This window comes from Notamacropus eugenii, chromosome 6 (assembly GCF_028372415.1).
Source record: "Notamacropus eugenii isolate mMacEug1 chromosome 6, mMacEug1.pri_v2, whole genome shotgun sequence".
NCBI classification, from domain to species: Eukaryota; Metazoa; Chordata; class Mammalia; order Diprotodontia; family Macropodidae; genus Notamacropus; species Notamacropus eugenii.
In genome coordinates, this window is record NC_092877.1 from 266,775,183 (window position 1) to 266,792,923 (window position 17,741).

The following is a 17,741-nucleotide window of genomic DNA, read 5'->3' on the forward strand; positions in this document are numbered from 1 at the left end:
CACATTCTCTCTCTCCCTCTCTCCCTCTCCCTCTCCCTCTCCCTCTCCCTCTCCTCTCTCTCTCTCTCTCTCTCTCTCTCTCTCTCTCTCTCTCTCTCTCTCTCTCTCTCTCTTCTCTGTCTCTCGTCCTTACCCGAAGAATAATTTCAAGAGGGAGAGAGTACTCATAACTAGTAGGAATAGGAGAAATATCACATAAGGGTGTCACAAACTGAGACTTTGAAGAAAGCAGAGATGAAGTAAAAATGTATTTTGTAGATGCAAGGCTATGCCAGGACAGTTTCACTAAAATATTAAGACCATGCATGTCATCTCCACACTTTTGGTCAGAGGTAACTGAGACCTAAACCACGGTTGTGGCAGGGTAATGGCAATAATACCATGTATATTATGGATATGACACACCTTTCTATATGATTCTCAGGCTTGTAAAGTGTTTACATACATTATCTTATTTGAATGAGGAAGATGTCATAGGAAGTATTATCCTCATTTGACAGGTAAGAGAACTGAGAATCAGAGGTGTAAAATGATTACCCATCCTATGCACACTACTAATAAGTACCATATATAAGACATGAAAACAGGTCTTCCTTGTTTCAATTCCAACCCTCAGTCTAGTAGGCCACAATACTGCTCTGTCCCTCTTTCTGTTGAATTTGAATGTAGGAGATAAGGGAGAAGAGGTCAATGATTACTGTATTTGACTAATAGAATGGTTGGAACTTTAGTTAAAATAGAAAAGAGGAAGAACTAGTATTTTGTTCTTGTTGGTTGTATGTAAATATTAAGTTTTATTCTGGAAATGAACATATTTCTGTAGCATTTTAGCATTCAGCAGGCGCTTGAATATGTGGAACTAAATTTCAGGGAGGAAATTAGACATGGAGATACAGATTTGGTTTTCATTTGTATTAAAGAGATAGCTGAAGCAATAAGAGTAGATTAAATTTCAAAAGGCAAACACATGGTTAAAGGAAAGGTCTATTTGAATTCAAAATTGCACCAAACTTTTAAGAGTTTGGCACTTGACTATATGGAACTGGATTTCATGGGACAAATTAGATAGGAGGTTAAAGATTTAGTTATCATCTGTATGAAAGTAATTATTGAAGCCATGGGAGCAGATTAGTTTACAAAAGGAACCCAAATTAAAGAGATTCAGCAAATTCAACAAAAATTCAATAAATGCACCAAATATATGCAAGATATTGGTTTAAGGGATATGAATATAAAAAAATAACATTGTCCCTTTCACTCAAGGAGTTTATAGTCTAACAGGGAAAATAAGATTTGTACATAAAAAGTATGAAACATGGTAGAATGTGATAAAGTCCAAATATGGACAACCATTATAAGATATTGGTGTGGGAGGAGGGAAAGGATTTATCAGTAACTCATTCTAGAAGATTTGGAACTGAGCTCTGATTTAAAAGAAGAACAGAATTTCAACAGAGAGTAATGTGGAAGGATGTATTTTAGGTAGGAGGGAGCTCTTTATCAAATGCCTTAAAGAAAATCGATTTGTCCAGTTTAATTAAAATATAGAGTTTGTGAAGAGGAGTAAAAGAAAATAGGCTGGATAGACAAATTGAAGTCAGATTGCCAAGAGCCTTAAATGCCTGGCCTCTATTTTTTTTGCTGCACCTATTAAATCTGTTTCTTCAAGCTAGACATATCACCTGAGCTTTGGTTGTGTACTTCCAGTTACCAATAGAATATTTCTCCTTCAAATTAATAAGCCTTACTTAATACTATCATGTACAAGAACCTGAGCTAGGATACAAAGACAAAAATGAAATACAGCCTTTACTACAAGGAAACTACTGGGAGATAAAACATTAAACACACACACACACACACACACACACACACACACACACACATAAACATAAGACAATTTGATGTGGGAGGAAGAGGGTCAGGGAAGGCTTTACAGAGCATGTGGTTGTTTAGCTAAGTATTGAAGGAAGCCAAGAATTCTAGAATGCAGAAGTGAGGAAGGAGTATATTCCATGTATTGGGGATAGCCTGTGCAAAGGCTAAATAGTGGAAGATGGTATACCAACTTCAGAAAAGAGCAAACAGACCAGGTTTGATGGAATAAGGGAGTAACATGAAATCTCTAGAAATATAGACTTCAGTCACTTGCTCAGGACTTTAAATTATAACAAGTTTGTTTTCTTTTAATGCAGGGGTGGGAAACCTGCAGCGTAGAGGCCACATGTAGCCCCTCTAGGTCCTCAAGTGTGGCCCTGTGACTGAATCCAAACTTCACAGAACAAATTGCTTCTGTGAAGTTTGGATTCAGTCAAAGGACTGCAATAGAGGACCTAGCCTAGAGGGTCATATGTAGATTTGTTCTGTGAAATTTGGATTCAGTCAAAGGGCCACACTTGAAAACCTGGAGTGTCACATGTGGCCTCGAGGCCACGGGTTCCCCACCCCTGTTCTAGTGTCAGACTTGTGTTTCAAGAAGATTAATTTGGCAGATCAGTGGGAAATGAATTAGCAAGAGGCAGCATTGGGAAAAAGGAGACCAACTAGGAGGCTTTGGGATTAATCCAAGCAATAGGTGATTAAGACATGGACTAGGATGGTAGCCATGTGAATGAAAAGAAATGATTAATGTTGCGGAAATCAATAGGTAGACTCAACAAAACTTGCCAATAGACTGAATATGGGGGATGGGAAGAGGGAAAAGTCAAAGATGACACTACTGTTAAGACTCCGGGTGATGAAGAATAGTGGTAATTTTAAAAGAAATAGGGGTTTCTTGAAGAGAGTTAAAATGAGATCATACATTTTGTTTTAGTCAAAATGATATGGAGGAGACCTTTGGGTAACCTGACTAGATGTCCAGTTAATAGTTGGTGATATGGGACATGAGTTTAAAGAAGAGACTGGGAATAGAAATGTTGGGAGTCAACTGCATTAACATGATAACTGTACCCACAGGAACTGAGAGAGAGTGTAAAGAGAAAGTAGGAGAGAGCCCAGAATAGCCCTTGGGGACATCCTCTCTTAGGGCATGGCATATAGATAATGATCCATCAAAGAAAACTAAGGAACCTGACAAATAGGAGTAATCTAGGGAAAAGAAGCATTATGAAAAATGTGGAAGAAGAGAGTATTTAGAAGGAGGATGCTCAGCAGTATCCAAAGCTTAAGGGGATAAAAAAACGAACTTGAGAAAAGGTCATCAGATTTAGAAATTCAAAGATCCTGATTTAGGAGAAGACAGTTTTAGTAGACCAGTAGATAAGAAACTAGATTATAAGGGATTGGGAAATGAGTAAAAGGTGAAGGCAATGGTCATAGATAACTTCCTTCATCATCACCACCATGCCCAAGAGTTTGATTATGAAAAGGAAGAGGTACCTGAGGGACATCAGGGTCAATTAGAAGTCTTCTTTTTCCCCGAAGGCAGATGATCCAGGTATGTTTGTAAAAAGTGTAGAAAATGATAGTAGACAAGGCAAAATTTAACATGCTCCAGAGGGGGAAAAGGCAGATCAAAGAAACAAATTTCTTCAAAAAGATAGGATGGGATGGAATTGAAATCCTAAATTAAGAGGAGGGGAGAGGCTTGACATTCAAAAGAAGCAAGGAGAAGAGCCATATCATTTTCATGAGGAGTTGAGTAATTTATCTTGTAGTGAGGTTTTGAGTTTTAGAATAGGGGATAAGATCTTTGAAGTGTATGCCCTCTGTTTGTACGAAAAATAAAAATGCAAATTCCTCAGTGCAAGAGAGATTGTAGGGGGCAGTACTAGAAACTCAAGAATAGAAGAGGTATGTCAGGGAACAATGATGACGATGATGATGGTATTGGTTGTGGTAAATAGAATTTGCATAGTTATTTAAAGCAAGTCAAGGCTGCAAAGATTTTCAAACATTTATGTATTTTTTTGCTAGACACTGTATTAAAAACTGAAAAAACAAATAGGAAAATGGAAAACTTTTTTTTCAAATTGAAATTGTTTGAAATTGAAATTTCAAAATTGTAGTCAAATTTGAAATTAAAGGCAAAGTCAGCTTTTCTCCTAAAATGTCCATAAGATTGTTTTTGGACGATTCACTTATCTTTTTTGAGTCTGTATTGTAACCTCAATATTTCTGGGAAAATTCCACTATTGTTTTGAGTTCACTTAAATTCCAGAGACTCATCAAAATTTGAGAATTATTTTGAGGACACATGATTTAGAGAAGCAATAAAAAGGACTCTATAAATAAATTATTATATTGGTTGATAAAACCAAGATAATTATGACTTAGACTACTTTTGATAATAAAAAAACAGCATCTCATTTCTTTTGAAGTGGCAAATTTTTCATTGATTTCAGCCTGTCATTCAGTGGGGGGTGAGAGGTAAGCTACACTAAAATGTTTTTATTTTTATATTGGATTTCTAAAAATATTTCCATTTTAATGAAGTTTCAAGGTATATTAACCCAAATTTATATAACCTTGACATAGAAGAGAAAACTAACCAGAAATGATAGGTTATATCATGCCAAGCCCAAGTCTTTTATTGGTGTAGGAGATCAATAAATGTGAACCATGAGATAGCTTTAAAAAAAACAAACAACAAACCTATGCTCTCATTGTCTTAGACCCTCAGTAACTGTCTTAAATTGCCTTAACTCATATAGTTTGTGAGGATATTTTGCAATAGGATCCTACATTTAAAATTATATAGTCATCTCCTCTACCTCTTTTCAGAGATAAGGAAGGTGAGACCCAGGCAGGGAAGTTGATTTGCTCCTCTAACATAGGTAGTCTAGAGCAGAACTGGGTGGAAAACAATCATGGGATTGAAAATCTGCTTTTCTCCCTAGCCCCAAATAATGTGCATAACTCATGTATTCTGAACCCTAAGGAGAAAAGGGGGGAAAAGAGTGTTCATAATTAACATCTACTAGAAAATGTGTCTACGTTTTATGTCATCAAAGCCTCATATGTTTCTGTGTTTAACCTTAAATCCTTATGGACTAAATATTTTATTACACTTAATACTCTTGTCTAAGTCAATGCTATTTTCCACTGTATCTTATAGGAAAGCAAAAGATGGTAGGTGACAAGGTGGATAATGAAATTTAGTACTTTTTCATCCTCCATTTGGGAGAGAATTTATTTATTTGTTTGTTCTCCATCTCTGAAACTTACAGTTTTGACAATTGGCACTGAGAGATTAGGTGGCTTAATCAGTAGCACACAAGCAACATGTGTTTTTCCACAACATGTGGGAATTCCTCTAGGTCTTCTTGACTCTGAGGTAAACTATTCATTTTGCTACTTTGCCCTTTTGTTTCTTTTAATAATAACTAGGGAAGCCATTACTTAACAATATAGCCTATTCCTAATCCATACTGCTCCATTTATTAGAAAGTTCTTCCTCAGATTGAGTCAGCATCCTATTTTGCCTTAGTTTTGCCTTTTGCAGCAATACACATATTCTGATTTTAACTGGATTGATTTTCTTTTTTGCAGTTTTTCAGTTCTATGTAATCAAAATCATTTTTTTCTCCTGTGATTCTTTCAATACTTTTTTGGTTAGAAACCCTTTTTCTAGCCAGAGTTTCAAAAATCTCCTTCCCTGATTCCCTAATTTGTTTTGTGATTTGAACTTTTATATCTAGATCATGTAACTATTAGAGTTTCTTGTGATATCCTGTTAGGAGGTCCTCTAAACCTAACTTCTGTCAGACTGCTTTCTAGTTTTCTGGGCAATTTTTGTCACAGTGAATCTCTATCCTAGTAATTGAGGTTTGACATTTATAGGACATTGTGCTACATTTTTTTTTTTTATATATTCTGGTTTAGTTTTATGTCCTCTAATCAACTTTTTATTTAAACAAGTACCAAATAGTTTTGATTATTACTGTCTTATAGCAAAGATTGTGCTCTGCTGTGATATTCCTTTCCATATACCCTCTTAATTTCTATCAATATTTTTCTAGCTCTATAAATTAATTTTTTGATAGTTTTATTCACTTGATTTAGGCAACATTGCTGTTACTATTACATTGGCATCACCCAACCACGATCAACTAATATTTCTTCAAATATTTTTTTACTTTAGTTGTGTTTTATATTAGTCCCTTTGTAACTTTTTGCATATGTCCTGTTATTTCAGTCACATATATTTTATATAATCTGTGGTTGTTTTGAATGGAATTTCTCTTTTTGCTGAATTTTTTTGGTAACATATAGAAAGACTAATAATTTGGACGGATTTGCTTTCCATTGCTACTTTGCTAAAGTTATTGTGTCTAGTAATTTTTACTTGACCCATCAGGGTCTTCTAACTATACCATCATTTTTGTGATAGGGATATTTCCTCTTTATGTTTAATCCCTCTATTTTTTTCCTGATGGCTTTAATTAGAATTTCTAGAACTATATCAAATAATAACGGTGATAAATATGCCCTTGCTTTATCCCTGATCTTACAGAAAGGCCTCTAGTGTTTCTCCATTATAGAAAACACTGGGTCTTTGGTTTTTTTGTTGATTTGCTTTAGAAAATTAAAATTTATCACATGAATGAAAAAAAAACTCATTTATTCATAACTTTTTAAACAGAAACTAGTATTTTATTTTTTAAAAACCTGTTTCTGCATCTATTTATATTATCATGTGCTTTTCATTATTTTTGTTTCGAATGTGATCTATTATATTTATGTTTTTTCTAACATTCAACCAACCTGGAATTGTGTGTATATATCCAATCTAGTCACAGTATATAATTTCTTGAATACATTACTTTAGTCTCAACATTTTCAAATAACTTCTCTAATATTGGAATTGTTCTTTAAAAAATTATTACAATTTATTTATAAATTCATCTGGTTTTGAATTTTCTTTCTTCCTTTGGGAGTTCTTTTATAATTTGTTCAATTTTTCTAAAGTCTTTTAAAAATGCTCAGATTAACAACCATAAAATAAAACAGGCATTTTCATATGCATAGAATAATAGAAAAAAAGAAATTTCTATATGAAATTGCTAGCATCTTTTTCATAACTTACTTTTCTTTTAAAATATATATTAAATTCATCACATAATTTTCAAAGCTGACTGTGCTGTGATTCTTCTAGTCTTCTTTCTCTTCTCTTTTTGTGCACTCTATCTTTCTCTCTCTCTACCTCTCTCTCTACCTCTCTATCTCTCTCTCTACCTCTCTCTCTGTCTCTCTACCTCTCTACCTCTCTGTCTACCTCTCTATCTCTCTATCTCTGTCTACCTCTCTCACTATCTTCCTCTCTATCTCACTATCTTTCTCTCTCTCTCATTCTCTACCTCTCTATCTCTCTCTATACCTCTCTATCTCTCTATCTACTTCTTTATCTCTCTGTCTACCTCTCTATCTCACTATCTTCCTCTCTATCTCACTATCTTCCTCTCTATCTCACTATCTTCCTCTCTATCTCTCTCTCTACCTCTCTGTCTCTGTCTACCTCTCTATCTACCTCTCTATCTCTCTATCTACCTCTCTATCTCACTGTCTTCCTCTCTGTCTCTCTCTCTTCCTCTCTATCTCTCTATCTACCTCTCTATCTCTCTATCTACCTCTCTATCTCTCTCTACCTCTCTATTTCTCTCTACCTCTCTATCTCTCTTTCTACCTCTCTCTCTACATGTAAAATAGTAAGAGCATAATTATAAAGGGATTGAAATTTCCTTCTATTTTTTCCTGTTTATTTTTGTATGTGGTAATATGTATACATGCATATATTCATATATGTATGTGTAATATATGTGTGTGGTATACATACACACATGGAGATCACATGTATTTGTACAAGCACACATATATGTATGCATATGTATTATTGTTCTTGTGATTGTTCAGTTGTTTCAGTCAATTTGACTCTGGGGTTTTCTTTTCAAAGATACTGGAGTGCTTTGCCATTTTCTTCTCCAACTCATTTTACAGATGAAGAAATTGAAGCAGAGTCAAGTGACTTGCCCAGGGTCATACAACTAATTAAATTTCTGAGACCACATTTCAACTTAGGTCTTAACTGACTCACCTGGTGGTCTGTCTACTGTGCCACTTAACTGCTACCTTTATATGTGTGTGTGTGTGTGTGTGTGTGTGTATGTATACTTTAGTAACCCAATTTTCTTTCTTTTATTATATCTGTTTTTGATAACCTATCCTTGGCAAATAATTTTCCCTAAAGCACTCACCAAGACAACTTGTTCTTAGTAGACGTAGATATTTGAATGACTATTTCAAAAAAAATTATCACTCAATCAATTCCCAAATCCAGCAAATTGTATTATCTCATGACTCATGTCTCCTTATCTTGACCAGAAGGATATCATAAAATTCTTTGTCAAAAAATCTCACTGAAATTTAGATATTCTGTATTTACATTATACCCAGAAAGGCATTGTAGTATATCATTCATTTTGGAATTAGGATATAGCATTCATCTTGGAATTAGGAAAAATGTAATTCAAATCTGACATGCCATACTAGCTGTATGACCTTGAGCAAGTCAACAAACATTTCTCTGATTCAATTTCATTTGTATAGTGGGAATAATAATAAGACCTACTTCACAGGGTTGTTTGTAGGATCAAATGAAATGATGCGTGTGATGTACTTTGCAACCTAGTGCTATTTTAGTGAGAATTGTAATGATTAGTATTGTCCTATTCTGCTGATCAAGTAAACATTTCAAAAGGAAAAAGACAGCAATATGGCATGACCTGTTCCTGATGAAGCACTAGGAGTTCTTAATGATCACAACTTCTCTTTATATCTATTTACAGCTCCTTTATTAATATGTTAAAGAATTTTCCCCAGAATAAAAGTTAAACTTACCAGCCAATATTTTGATTAACCAATGATTGCCTGTTGTTGTTGTTGTTCATAAGGACATTTATTAGCATCCAGTCCTACAATATTTCCTCATCCTGTACAATTGTTTTGGAGGACACTGAGAGTCACCAAGTTATACATTCCTCCTTTCTTTCATTTTCATGATCAGTCAATAAACATTTGTTAAGAACTTACTATGTGGTAGTCACTAAGAACTGGGGGTACTAAGACAGTGCTTGCCCCCAAGGAGCTCACAATGTAATGGATGAAATGAAATTTGTCTCTCATGTTCTCATGGCTTGACCTCAATGAGGGTAGATAGGTCATGTCCTTCTTATGTATCTTGTTTTTCAGTTTCAGATGAATAATTTTTATTTTAATAGCCCCGAGACCATTTTGCTTGGGGAAGACAGAAAGAAATGAAATAAGAGCTGTATATCTCTACCTCCTCTCTAGCTTCTTTTTATTCACCATCAGCTCCTCCTAAGCAGAAATCCAAACTCTTTGTTCATCTTTCTCTCTTCATACACACACACAAACACACACTCCTGTGTCTCTTCTCCCCTGTGTTTCATGTATTCCCTTTTCTTAGCCATTGAATAATCATGAGTTAACCAGGGACTACTATCTTTGCTCAATGGGCATATGCCTGGATACTTTGAAATTTCCTGTATTTAGGAGGACATGTAAAAAGGGGAAATCATGCCTGGAATTTGTTGCTTTTTTTTTTTTAAATCATGCATTTTCCCCATTGGTTTAAAAGGGTATTTCCATTGCCATGTTATGCTGATGGAAATTTCATTAAAATCTTTTGTTAAAAATAAGCCAGATCTGGTTTAATATTCAATCTCCCAAATATTTTATATTTTGTGTTTTGATTATATTCTGGTAGAAGAAATTGTCAAAAGTTCTGTTTCCTTTATTTGGCAGTCTGTCCTCCTAACCCTAGGCAAAAGAGCTTCGTAGTCACGATTCTCACATGATTTGATTAGTGTTACAGGACTAAACAGAGCCAAACAAAAGTGATGACAATGGACCAGATTTTCAAGCTATTGAACTCTATGAGGTTTCCCAGAGAGATCTATGGGGTGAAAATCTGTTCTAACAGCAATTATCCTACTTATTCCTCTTTGCTTTCTCTTTTTAGTAAATTGGGGTAATAATAATTTGGTAAAACATTACAGATACACACCCCTTGGATTTATGTGACACCTTTTTTTCCAAGCTTCTCAAAGTACATTTTAGAAATGTGTTTTTGGCAAATGTAAATTTAAGTAAATTGACCAAGGTCATAACACAATAAGGGCAGAGTTATCAAGGGATTGCAGTTTCCTGCTTTTTCTACCATTCATGAAACGAAAGAAATTCCACCCCTTAAAAGATTCTCTCACCCTGCTCCCCATTTTGAGAAGTACTATTTAAAATTAATTCACTTTTTAAAACAATCATTTTTGGCTATGAAATGCGTACATGCGCATTATTTCAACTGCCAGTTCTGCATCTATTGCTACATAGACAATATGCTTTATAAGAACACTGCTTTTTTTTTTTTTTATCATAGCTGAACCATCAGATTTTCTTTCTGTGCTATGTAACATGATAAAGAAGTTATCTCTGGCCCCCAAACTAGTTCACTTTCTACGAACAGGCACAGGCTGTAAAGCAGATTATTAAAGTACACAGAAATACAAAATTAGATCAGAAGTGATATTTTACTGTGAGGCCTTCTTTGGGCCTTATAAAAGGAGAAAGAGCTAACCTTGTTCTATTCCTGAAGCCTGAAGAAAGCCTCATAGCAGGCATATCACCTCTAATTAGGTTTCTGCTTTTGGGATGCATTTTATCAGCCCCCTTTCATTTATTTTTAATGATGTTATCACTAACAGACAAACAATCCCTTAAGAAAACAAAACCAGTTTCTATATAAAGCATTGGTGTACATGTTCTGAGTCAGTCATCTCAAAACACATGTTGAGTTTGTTTCCGTTGTGCTATTCGAACACTTAATGACCCTACTGTGCAGATCTACAGAACATCAAGCCAGGAAATAGAATCAGATTTGCAGCTTCCAATGGATACCCTCTTTGTCAGCAATGAGTTAGAAATCTGTCAGGGCTTTGGAAAGCCAAAAAAGGTAGATGAAGTTGACTTTGTGGGACTGCATATGTTTCTCGTGCTGTCCCATGAACATTGGGACATAATGACTTTCAGGGATGAACAATAGTAAAATATCAGAAGACTTGGAGTCAGTCCATCTGTCACTTGTAGCCATCAGTTTTACCAAGTTGAGAGAGTTAAGACAGAAATGTGGTCCATCTCCTATATCCTTAGTAACTCTTCTCTTTGCTCTGTGCCCAAAAACTGATGCTGGGGATAGAGAAAGGTCTCAGAAGAGACTATGATTTCGATTTATCCAAGTATGCAAATGGGATTGGTGAGGGGGCAGTGAGAGGAAGGGAGTTCTTATGTTTATGAAAGAACAGAGTTTATTCACAGATTAGGCTCAGTTCAAATAAGGGGCCTCTTACAAGAGAACTGTTATTAGTTATTCCCATCATGTCCTTCCTTCCCGCCCCCCCCCCATACTTTGTATTTACTTTGTAATATTTTGTATTTGCTTTTCTGCATACATGTCTTTTCCTGTTAATAGGCTGTATATAAGCTGCTTGAGGGGAGAGACTTGCTCTTGGTTTTATCTTTGTACTCTGAATCTCTGTCATGTCACTTAAGAAATACTTGTTGAAATAATCTGCTTTTATGATGAGGTGATAGGACCTGGATCCCTAAAAGGAAAGAAAAAAAGACCATGTCTTTGAAAGCAACCCAGTCTCTGAATTTTCCCATACATTTCAATAGCCCAGATCACTGGTGTCACCACCCAAGGCATCTGGCCCACCCCAGCCCACCTAGAACAAACACATGATAAACCTACTTAATAGTCCTTGCACTATTGCAAGGCCCTCTCCAGATTACTCACCATTTCTTAATCCAATCCAGAATGACTTCTACAAATAATTCTGCATTCCTGACTAGAAACTACCATGTTCTCAAAAATATTCGTGAATTCTACTATGACTTGGTTATTTTCAACTGGAATATAAATATTTTTTCATGATATAGAATGTATTACACAATTTTTGTTGTTCAGTTGGTCTGACTATGATCCCATTTGGAATTTCCTTGGCAAAGTTACTGAAGTGATTTGCCATTTCCTTCTCCAGCTCGTTATATAGTTGAGGAAACCGAGGCAGACAGTTAAGTAACTTGACCAGGGTCACACAGATAGTTAAGTATCTTAGGCCAGACTTCAATTTTGGTGTTCCTGACTCCAGGCCTGGCATTCTCTCCAATGAACAATCCAGATGCCCTGTAGTTCTTTCTGTAGAGGCAAATTTTAAGACTATATTTAATGTAAATCCAAAAGGAATAGTTTTGAAAGCAATAAGACGAATCTATTTTTTTAAAATTAAAGCCACTTATACTTAAAGAACAAAATTATTGTTTGGTATGTTTTGGTACTTCAAGGATCTTTCATTATTATGAGAATACCATTCTCTACCATTATATATCATAGCCCCTCTACACGCCAGTAGATTGGCTTTGAGTGTTTCAAAGGCTGAACACTTTGTCACTCTGCAGCCAACCTGGTCATGGGTCTCTTCACATTTAATTAGGCAAGTTCTTGGACAGCAGACTTACCGTCACTGAGCCCAGAGCCAGTCTTCCTAGTTTGATGTGACCTATTACAGCTCCCCTGGAATAACTTTCAAGTACTCAGGATCAGCTCCATGCTATGATAAAATATCAAAATTGGACTTTGGTGGAGGCTTCTTTAAGAGGTTTAGGTGTAATATCTGTAAGTGGTGAGATTTAAATAAAATACTTGCCTTTCCCTTAGCCACTCATCAATATTCCATTTATTTTCAAGGGTTTAAGAAGTACTTAGCAGTTTGCCTAAACAAAAGCAAAAAGAGACATTTTTTTTTCCATATTACTTCTCTGAATTTTTAAAAATTCATTTTTATCCTCACTCTCCTATTCTTCATTTTGATTACATTTAAATCATTATTTACACTAATCAAAGGCCCAAATGCCAAAATTTGATTGGTCACATATACCTACCATGCCTTATAAATAGTAATCATTGGAGAAATGACACTTTTTAAGCTAGTAATAATTACTCAGCTATATCATGTTTTATAGCATGCTTTCTACACCTTATCTCATTTGATCTCACAATTTGTCCTCTGAAGACACTGGGAGTCTGAGGATCATCCCTTTAGGGCTGAAAGTCAAATCAACAAGTATGGGAGAACCACCATTAAATGCGTACAATGTGTCAGGCTCTTTACTAAGCACTCTGAATATAATAGGCAAACCTGGTGCTTAAGGATGTTATGTCAACCCATAAAAGGAAACTGACCAGGTGGGGAGGAGAGATAAAGTTATCCTTCTTGGGGGCATGGTAGAGAAAGTCTAAAGAGTTGGGAGTACAGCCTAGAGAAGAATACAAAGGAAGTTGGAAACTTACAAGACCATCAGAACCAAAGCCACTCACTTTGCAGGTGGGGAAATTGAGGCATAGATCATTTAAGTGACTTGTTCAGAAGCCTCACCATTAATAAGTGTATCAGGGTGAGTTTGACCCCAGGTCTTCTTGACTCCAACTTTAGTGTCCTATCCATCTTACCATGCTGCCTTCAAGTCATATCCTGCCTCTGACACTTAACTAGATATATGACTATGGACAAGTCCCTAAACTTCTGTGAATCTCAGTTTCTTCACCTGTTAATGGAGGATAATAATAACAATACTACATATCTCATAGAGTTGTTGTAAAGCTCTAATAGGAGAATGGATATAAAAAAGACTTTGCTAACCTTAAAATGCTGTCAGTTGCTAGTACCTCCACAGTAGTCCTATGAGTAGGTAGTATAAGTATTGGATATTATAATTTCTGTTTCTAAGAGAAGGAAACTGGTTTGCTCAATGTCATAGATCTTGGGTACTGCCAGGATTTATTCACAGGACTTCTGGTCCTACGTACAATTCATTCTACTACGTTACATTGCCTTTTTTACTTGTTAGAAGAGAATAATGTTAGATTTGAAATATTTTCTTTGTGGAAATATAGACTCCTTATCACTGATTTTTAAAATAAAATTCTTGTTTTAGATAAATGAAAGAGCATAATTGGATTTGCATATGAAAGGAACTTCAGAGATCATGTAGCCCAAATCCTCTCTTTACTGAATATGAAACTGAAACCAAGAAAAATGAAATTATTTGCCCAAGGTCACACTGGTAATATATACATGCTTTGCACTAGGTGGAACAGTGGATAGAGTGCTAGGTTTGGAAGCAGAAAGACTCATCTTCCTGAGTTAAAATGTGGCTCAGATCAGCTAGCTGTGTGACTCTGGGTCAAATCATTTCACCCGGTTTGCTTTAGTTTTCTCATCTGTAAAATGAGCTGGAGAAGGAACTGGCAAACAATTCCAGTATCTGTACCAAGAACATCCCAAATGGGTTCATGGAGAGTCAGCCACAACTGAAATGACTGAACAACAAATGAGATTTGAACCCACAATCTGAGCCCAAATCAAAGACTTTTCCCACTACGCCACATTTTGAAATTATTACAAAATTCCTATCAATCAAAGCACATTTATTAAGAACTTACATTAAAAATGCAAAACCAGTTTCTGTCCTCAAGGAGTTCAAATCCTACTAGGAGCAGACAACACTACATATATATGCACAATATGTAAAGATTTAATGGGAAGCAGTCTCAGAGGGGAATTTATTAGCAGCTGAGGGGAGTGGGAAAAGATTTCTGCAATTAGAGTTTGAGCTCTAATTGAAAGAAGTCAAGGAATTAGAGAGATGAGGAGAGAGAAATTCGGGAATGAGAAACAGACAGTTTAAAGGGACTGAAATAAATGGGGAATGGAAGATATTTTGCATGGAACAGCAGTGTATGGAGAGAATAGTTGTGAGAAAACTTAAAAAGTGGGAGGCTTCAGGTTATAAAGAGTTTTAAATATCAAAGGGAGGACTTCATATTTGATCCTGGGGACAACAGGCAGACTTTGGAGTTGACTGAACACATATACACAGACACACACACACAAAGTTGTTCAGTCTTTTCAGTCCTGTTTGACTCTCCATGACCTCATTTGAGATCCTCCTGGCAAACATACAGGAGTGGTTTGTCATTTCCTTCTCCATCTCATTTTATAGGTGGGGAAATTGAGGCAAACAGGGTTCAATAGCTTGCCCATAGTCACATAACTAGTAAGTGTATGAGGCCAGATTTTAATTCAGGTCTTCATGACTCCAGGCCTGGGGTTCTATCCATTGCACCATCAGAAATTGGCAAATGCCACAACTCTTAGCTTTGTTTATTAGTTTAATGATTACTCAGACTTAAGAAAGTGCTAAAGAAGGTATTAATAATGCAGATTAAAAGTATATTTTGTGTACTTTTGTATTTCTGGAGATCTGATTGTTAGGCATTTACCAATATACTTCCACTTCTAAGCTTCTTCAATCTTTTCTATCTATACAAGCAACTCACAAACTCTTTCCCAAAATACCTTGGCTAGACTTCATTCCTATAATTCTAAATATTACAGAACATGTCTACTTGGATGATCTGCTATTAGCTTTAAACTTGACAAGCCCCAAATTAATTAATCTTCCTTTCTCTCACCTCACCCTCTAACAAAGCCCTCTAGCAATCCCTCCAAAGTAGTTCTTTTTCCTTTTGTTAATTTCCTTGAAGGTCACCAAATCTTGTAGGTGAAAAAACCAAATTATCAAACTCATTCAGTGAAAGGAAGAATGACATAGTTGTAAAAGGAAAAAAGAAGGAAAGGAGTCCCAACTTCTCTGGGTCCTAACTTCCTCTTCTACAAAATGTTTGGGTAACATTTTCCTTTTCTGTAAAAAGAAAATTTAGACTAGATCTCTTAGGTTGCTTCACACTTTATCATTTCATGATTCTTGCTTTGAAATATCTCTTCAGTGGGTCATTTTATTTCCTTAAGCTTCATCCTATTACTTCATGCCTTGAATATCATAATTGTCTCCTAATTGGTCTTTATCCTTTGCCTTTGTCTAATTTCTCCTGAATACCATTATGAGATTAGTTCTTCTTTACCTACAAAAATAAACATTTATTGAATTAAAACAATGCTTTCATTCTGATACTCATGCTTACATACTTCTAACACACATCACTAAGCAGAGCCATAACTAAGGAGAAATTATTGGAGTTTAGTCCCAGGGCACTGAAATTTAAAAGCCACTGATGGTACTTAATCAATCTGCAGCAGAAAAAACAACTGAGCTTAACACTGATTCAGCAAGAATACTTAAAATAGGAAACTATCAAACGACTTTATTTCTCCCTCAACAGCTTCCATTACAATATTTGGGGGTCATTGATATATTGATTAAGTACTTGGATAGTTAATGAATGAATGAGGATGCGTGTGACATTAGTTAAACTTTTGGGATAAAAACTGCCTACATGAAAATTTGGTGAGTTTCTGAGAACAGGTGGGAATGATGGATGGCTGAGTTAATTATGAAAATAATATTATTGTTCATAGAAAATTAAACCACATTTCCTTAATGGTTTCACTTGCTAACACCTAATGGGAAACTGATCTAAAACTATTGCTCCCTTTCATAAAACTTTCAAATAAAGATAAACATTTTCAGCAAATGTTTCTGAGGAGAAGAAGAACAGAGTTAGCTACTTTTCCCTAGAGGGGTAACTTATGACAGGTAGGTAAAGAATCCAAGATCACCTGAACCTCATCCACCACTGCACTGTCTTTACTCTTTACTTTCCCCCTCATTACTCAACTTCCCTCCCCAGGTTTCTTTAATTTTGATTAAAAATGTGACAATTTAATAAAAGTGAGACGGTCAGACCTATTTCTGTTGCTTTACGTTTCTCCATCTTTAAAAACTTTTGCTGCTTCTAATCATTAATCATCATGGTGGGAGATGAGGGAAGAGAAAAAACAGTGGGGAGAGATATAGGAAGAAAACAGAGACGATGGCATGGATACCAGGCTTTTCTGTCTTATATCTTCCTGCTTCATCATTTGTTACTGGTTACCATTTTCTTTTAGTTTGTCATTAGCAAGTGTAAATGAAAAATGATAAAAATGAAAAGGTGGATTTAACTTATATTTGCATTACCTAGGAATAGGGACTGATACCTCTGCCGTAGGAAGAAGATAAGATAATAAAATGAACAAATAAACCTAATTTGGGATGAAGAAGCCTAGTAGAATGATATTATGAGATGAAAGAAATAAACTGAGTTTTTGTGTCACTTAACATGAAATGGAAAGTATTATCCATGGTGTACAAATGCATTATCTTGATTCATTTTTGGGGGGTTAAAAATAGCAAAAGATTTATAAAAAGAAAATATCATCCTTGGTAAAATTTAAGAGTTATATATGGAAACTGGCAGAATTTTATATCTTTTACCAGTGACTCTTCAGCAAAGTTTATTAAGTATTAAAATGCTGCATCATGATAACTAAGCAGTTTCACCACCTAAAATATTTCAGCTTATGCCATCTCAAAGTGATAAAAGTAGACTGAATTGTTAAGGAATATTTAATTAGAAGTTTTCCCTCTATTTTCTATATTATGCTATTGGGATTTCATATGATTACATATCCTTTACTACTTTTCCACCCCAACTCTGGTGGTATAAAAGAAAAACATAACTATGGTTATCTCACTGTAAAGCTGAATCAGTGGTGAAAAAATGTTCAAGTTCAGTAGAATTTTACTTGTTCACAAACAATTATAATCTTAAGTAGATTTTTGGATCATAATTATAAATTTTATTTTAATAAGGATTATAATAA

General features: G+C 35.2%; 1 protein-coding gene across 3 annotated transcripts in view; it reads left to right on the forward strand.

Moving 5' to 3' along the window:
• The window catches only part of DACH1 (dachshund family transcription factor 1), a 483,132-nt gene that overhangs the window by 406,372 nt on the left and 59,019 nt on the right, over positions 1-17,741 (forward strand). The window lies entirely within an intron of this gene.